Source organism: Carcharodon carcharias, chromosome 15, assembly GCF_017639515.1.
Source record: "Carcharodon carcharias isolate sCarCar2 chromosome 15, sCarCar2.pri, whole genome shotgun sequence".
Classification (NCBI taxonomy): Eukaryota; Metazoa; Chordata; class Chondrichthyes; order Lamniformes; family Lamnidae; genus Carcharodon; species Carcharodon carcharias.
In genome coordinates, this window is record NC_054481.1 from 9,541,311 (window position 1) to 9,547,672 (window position 6,362).

Consider the following 6,362-nt stretch of genomic DNA (forward strand, 5'->3'; position numbering starts at 1 on the left):
ACCAAATAATACTAATGTTAAATAATGTGGTTTTCATGGGGGTTAGTTGAATAATATTTGATTCAATACATCAGTTAAGGGAAGTTAACAATTTAAAATGTTATGTACAGAATTCATAATCCATAAATCAAGAGTAGTATCAAAGTCTTTGCTTTAGTCAAAATGAAGCCCTGTAACAATCTGCATTTTGCCCTGTCTCCCCTCTAGGTTTTAGTGTCACCGACCAGTCTTGTACCAGGCTTTGTGGGACTATGATCTTTACTGTCCAGTAACTTGTTAAACAACAGCATGACCCAAGAATCATTTATTTTATTCATTCATGGGATGAGGACCTTGCTGGCTAGGCCAGCATTTATTGCCCATCCCTAATTCCCCTTGTTCAGAGGGAATTTTAAGAGAACCACATCGCTGTGGCTCAGGAGTCACATATAGGCCAGAGCAGGTAAGGACAGCAGATTTCCTTCCCTAAAGAGCATTAGTGAACCAGATGGGTTTTTACGACAATCAGTATTGGTCATAAGAGGACCCCTATTCTTTCAACCAGCTTCAGAAATATATCATGAGCTCTTAAGGGGGGAGGAGGACCACAAAGTAACGAGGAATAAGCTCAAAGACTGGTTTTTTATATGAAATACGAAAATGAATAGAATGTACTTCACAATGTAAGAACAGTTAATTTCCTGTGCTCCTCAGTTACATCAACAACAGCTTACATTTATTTAACATCTTTCACATACAAAAATGTCCCAGCACACTCCACATAGGTACAATCAGATAAAAACGGATGCAAAAACAAAGATAATCAGGGCGATGGCCAACAGCCTGGTCAAAGGGCTGGATTTCCAAGAGAAGCTGGTGCAGAGATGGCAGGGTTTAAAAGAGAATTCCAGGTGCTAGATGGTTGAAGGCATGGTTTTCAATGATGGAGCAAAGAGAATCATGGATGTACACAGTGAGTCCAAGTTAGCGAAACAGCGTTTTGGAGGGAGGAATTGTAGCGCTGGAGCAATTTACAGAGATAGGAAGGCATTTAAACACAGGGTGGAGAATTTTTAATTAGCAGCACTGGGAGGTCAGAAACAAAAAAGAGAGTGCGAATGAAAAAGCAGTTAAAAGAGCTGGCACATGGAGAGTGAACAAAAATAAGACAGACATAGCATGCAAGCACTCCCCAGGACAGAGATGGGGGTTTTACCCACCAAGTGTTAATTAAGACACCATCCTAATTAAAATGCCTCCTCTGTAATGGGGGTGCTCAAGGTTTCCAAACATCTGCCCCAGCTAAGCCTAATTGTGCGAATTAAATGAAACGACGCCTGACCCTTTGAGGTATCACAAGGATGCCAACTTCTCACATCGAGAAATGTTTGAGATTGTCACAATAGACATGCAAGCATTCAATGTTTAATTTGAGATATTATTAGTTAAGAAATTTAATTCAGTCAATAATACAAAGCACAACATACAGCAATGATCATCCATTACTCAAGTGAGATTGAACTTTATAGGTTAATAGCCAAAATGAAACACATTAGTGAAATAGTCACTGTTGATCTAACTTTGGCAGCTTTAGCACTAAAAGCTAAGTATAAATTAGAACCATTGTATTTTTAACTCCTTCCTTATTTCAAGTTCCACACAGTCCTTCATCAGTTCACCAGAAACAAATATTCTCAGTAGTTTGTTTTAATTGAGATTGCCCATTGACAGCATTTTACTTCTCCTTGCATTCCTGAGAAATTCTCAAGACTATACTTTCCTGCATGAGATTTTGTTTTGTATTAGCATTTCCATTATATTCATGATAATCATGATTAGCAAAATAACAAAAACATTATTGCAAACTATGTATAGCATAATAAATGGAGAAATTGGCTTGCTTTTCAGCTACAAACAAATGTGTTTTTTGAATTTGTGTTCAAAGGAAGTGGAGGTGATTTTCACTTTGGGTACTTGTTGCCACATCAAGCAATCCCAGGTTAAATACAGCATGGGATAGATGGGTCAGAGTAAAACTTTTCTCCTCTGTCCTTTAGCCACATCCTAAAGGACTGCCATCTGCAAAGTGATTTTTCCATTTCCACATCTGTCATGCTTGGGAGTCTCAGTGCAGTTGCCACTGAATCATGGGTAACTTAGTTGTGAACAGGAGTTTAGCCGATGCTGCCAGACCTGCTGAGTTTTTCCAGGTAATTCTGTTTTTGTTTTTGTTTTGGATTTCCAGCATCCGCAGTTTTTTTGTTTTTATATTAGTTTAGGAGGGGTTGGATTGAGATTAACAAAGCTCAATAACTAACAAGTGCATTCAAACCCAGATCCCCAAGAATACGATTTGCTAATATGTTGTCCCACCCAGTCCCACTAAGAAGTAGTCAGAATCTACATTCACACCCATTTCTTCTACATCACCCCAGTGATGTAGGAAAGGGGCCCTTCAAGGTTGCTTTCCTTTGATCTCTCATTATTAATTGTCGAGAGGCAGGAAAACATAGTCAAGATGGAGTCAAAGTTCAAATACCAATTGAGACTTGGGCCTAATCTAATACCCTTGCTGGGAGGCTAACGCTCTAATAGCACACACTTTATATAAATAAATCATAATATTTTTTCCAACATACAAAATGTAAGCTTTCACTTAGTTACACATGTTCAATGGTAAAAGAACAGTACTATCACAATATATTAATCCCCAGAAGAATCCAGAAGATTTTACTGAAATCTGAATCTACTGCATAAAATATCATAGCACATTTAATGCTTCTTTTTTTGGAAAGACATAGCACATCTTAACATCCCATGACAACTACAAAATGATTTTATTGTACCGTATACTGTTTACTGTGACTCAGTGGTAGCACTCTCAACTTGGAGCCAGAAGCTTGTGGATTTAAAGCCCACTACAGGGACTTTGAATTTATAATCTAAACAGCCACGCCAGTGCAGTACTGAGGGAATGCTGCACTGTCAAAGGTGCTTTCTTTCAGATGAAAGATTAAACTGAGGCTCTGACTGCCCTATCAAGTGGGCAAAACCACCCTATGACACTAATTAGAAGAACATAAGAAATAGGAGGAGTACAACATACCACATCTCTTTCTTCATCATTTAACAAGATCACAATTGATCCTCGACCTAAACTCTACATTCCCATATCCTTGAATATATTCAATGACTGAACATCTTCAGCTCTCTGGGACAGAGAATTCCAAAGATTCACAAATCTTGAGTGAAGTAATTTCTCCTCACCTCATGCTCCATAGTCCTAAGGCAAGTATATCCTTATTTTAGATACAGAGATCAAAACTTTACACAGTATTCCAGGTGATGTCTCAACAAAGCCCTGTACAATTTCTGTAAGACTTCCTTACTCCAATGTCCTTGCAAAAAAAGCCAATATATAATTGGGCTTCATAATTGCTTTTCATACCTGTATGTTAACTTTCTTTCTTGTACAATAGGTTTTCATAGGTTCTTATCATTTAAAAAAAGTGTTTTTCTATGCTTTCTACCAAAGTGAATAGCCTCATTTCTAACCATTATACTCCATCTCCCACCTTCTTTTCCACTCTAATATATCTATAAGCCTTTGCAGACTGTGTCCTCCTCACAGCATTCCCACCTAGCTCTGTACTGCCAACAAAACTGAATAGATTACACTCAGATCCTTCATCCAAGTCATTATAAGTGATAAATTACAGGCCTCAACAATGATTCTTGTGCAACTTGTCTAGTAACAATCTGGCAACCTGAAAATGACCCATTTATTCCTATGGTTTTCTTTCCCTCAATCAATCCTTTATCATTCTAATACATTACACCAACCCTGTTAGCATTTATCTTGTTCAGCAACCCTTATATGTGACACCTCATCAAATCCCTTTGGAAAATTCAAAAATGCCACAGGAACTTGGGGATTTCACCTGGCATCCAGGCTAATATTTATCCCTCTACCAACTACCCTAAAACAGATTATCTAGCCATTAACACATTTAGAACATAAGAAATAGGAACAGGAGTAGACCATTCAGCCCCTCGAGCCTGTTCTGCCATTCAGTAAAATCATGGCTGATCTTGTATTTCAATTTCCACGTTCCCATCTAATCCCAATAGCCTTTGATTCACTTGCCTAACAAGAATCTATCTACCTCTGCCTTAAAAATATTCAAATGACCCCGGCTCCATCACCTTCTGAGGCATAGAATTCCAAAGTCTATCACCTTCTGAGGCATAGAATTCCAAAGTCTCACAACCCTCAGAAAAAATTTCTCCTCATCTATCCTAAAAGAGTGACCCCTAATTTTAAAACAATGCCCCCTAATTCCGGACTCACCCACAACAGGAAACATTCACCTTGTCAAGACTGTTCAGGATCTTGTATACTTCAATCAACTCACCCCTTCATTCTTCTAAACTCCAGTGGAAACAACCCAGTCTGTCCAAGCTTTCCTCATAAGACAACCCACTCATTCCAGGTATCAATTCAGTAAGCCTCTTCTGAACCACCTCCAATGCATTTACATCCTTCCTTAAATGAGACTAAAACTGCACACAGTATTCGAGGTACAGTCTCACCAATGCCCTGTATAACTGAAGTATAACATCCTTACTTTTATGTTCAATCCCTCTCATAATAAAGGATAGCATTCCATTAGCTTTCTTAATTACTTGCTGTACCTGCATACTAACTTTCTGTGACTCGTAGTTAAACACCGAGATCTCTCTACATCTCAGAATTATGCAGCCATTCTGCATTTAAGTAATACTCTGCAAATTCTCACTGAGACCTTTGCTGCATGCAAAGTGGGTGCTTAGTCCAGTACATTATAAAAAAGCACTTTAAAAAAAGTGTTGGCTGTAAAATGCTTTGAGGCACCCTGAGATTGTGAAAGGTTATGGAAAGGCAAGTCTTTTTGGGAAGTAAATAAATTTCTGCAATGTCCACTGCATACAAATATATAGGAGCACATGAAAGCAGAAATTTCGCTATTTTTAAATTACAATGATTCTGAAACTTCAGCAAACATTTGTAATATGAATGACAGGGCCTGGCAATCCCAGGAGTGTAAAATTCTCACCTGTAGCATAGGTGTGGCCAGGTATTGTACAACTTGAAAACAAACTGCTCAACGTTGCTTACTCTCCACACCACCCCCCCCCCGCCCCCCCCCCCCCTCCTCCTCCCCCTCCCCCATTCAAACTTCCATCTTCATTTTAGAATATAGTGCTTGTGTGCAGGACCATTGTTTATGTCCGAAAATGCTCACAGCCATGAAAATTAACCTACCAACGGTCTCCCTTGAAGCCCTTTGCTATGTAATTTTTCACTGAGGAATTTTCAAGATCAGAGTTTAGAAAGATGCAACGTCTGAGATCATTTCTGGGTCGTGTTAGCGGCACCCATCCTTTTTTTCATTCAAGTGAAAATTTCATCCCCCGATTTCGGACAAAACACTCCATCAGGCCACCGGTCCATCTTAGCACACAAACCGAATTTCAATACCCAGGACGGAGGAGGAGGTGATGGTGATGGTGGTGGGGTTGGGTGGGGGGGGGGGGGGTGAAGTTACCCATCACACAAAGTAGATAAAAATGTGCCACGTTCGAGGGCTTGAGGGAGCTCATTTTGACCCAGACTTGTATTAATGGCTAAAAAAAAAAATAATTGTCACATACCACAAATAACAATCCAGGTAAATATTAAATGTAGAGGAGGGGGGTGGGGAGAGGGAATAAAAAAAAAACCAGGAAACTTACAAATAACACGAGCGCAATCAAGTCATCATCCTGTTTGCTGGGAGAGTGGGCAGAACGCAGATGCTGGTTGAGTTTTAATTGTATTCAGGGTTAGAGTCAGAGGTTGTGCGCAGGCACCGAAACAAACGACGGGCTTCCCTTCGCCCCTGGAGAGGAAAGGCAGGCGCTTGGGCCTTCTTTACGACATTACGGCCGATGAACCCGATCCCTTCAGCGACATGCCGCCCGGACGGCCACTAACGGACACTAACGCGACGATTTCGAGAGAGGTACGGACGGAAAAACACCCACCGTTCCGCGGATAATTTAAGGAGACAGAAACTTCCCCTCATCACTTCCTACTGCGCCGGGCACCCAGCTTTTCGCCTGCGCATTACCTCACCAAACCTTGTGGTCAGACAACAGTGACGCAAACACGCAAGGCGGCGGCGGCGCTTGGTCCCCGGGAAGGGAAAGTGAAAACACTCACGTTGACGTTTCAAGACAGCGGGGCGGAACGCCAGGAGGGCGCATGCGCGGGACCGGAAGCCGAGCTGGTGGGAGGAGGGGCCCGTCGCCGTCGTCATCATCGTCATCGGCACCTTCCTCGACCGCCGACGGGGGGAAAA

The 6,362-nt window shown here is 41.0% G+C and overlaps 1 protein-coding gene across 3 annotated transcripts in view; it reads right to left on the reverse strand.

Annotated features, from left to right (window-relative positions):
* dcun1d3 (defective in cullin neddylation 1 domain containing 3) overlaps positions 1-6,156 on the reverse strand; it is a 35,981-nt gene extending 29,825 nt beyond the window's left edge. Inside the window, exon 1 of one of the 3 annotated variants that reach the window (XM_041207180.1) lies at positions 6,046-6,156. The gene's annotated coding sequence lies outside the window, so the exon portion shown is untranslated. Of the gene's footprint in view, positions 1-5,754 lie in introns of all 3 variants that reach the window. The other 2 variants (XM_041207181.1, XM_041207179.1) reach the window with 2 other exon arrangements.
* Between the last annotated feature and the right edge of the window lie 206 nt (positions 6,157-6,362).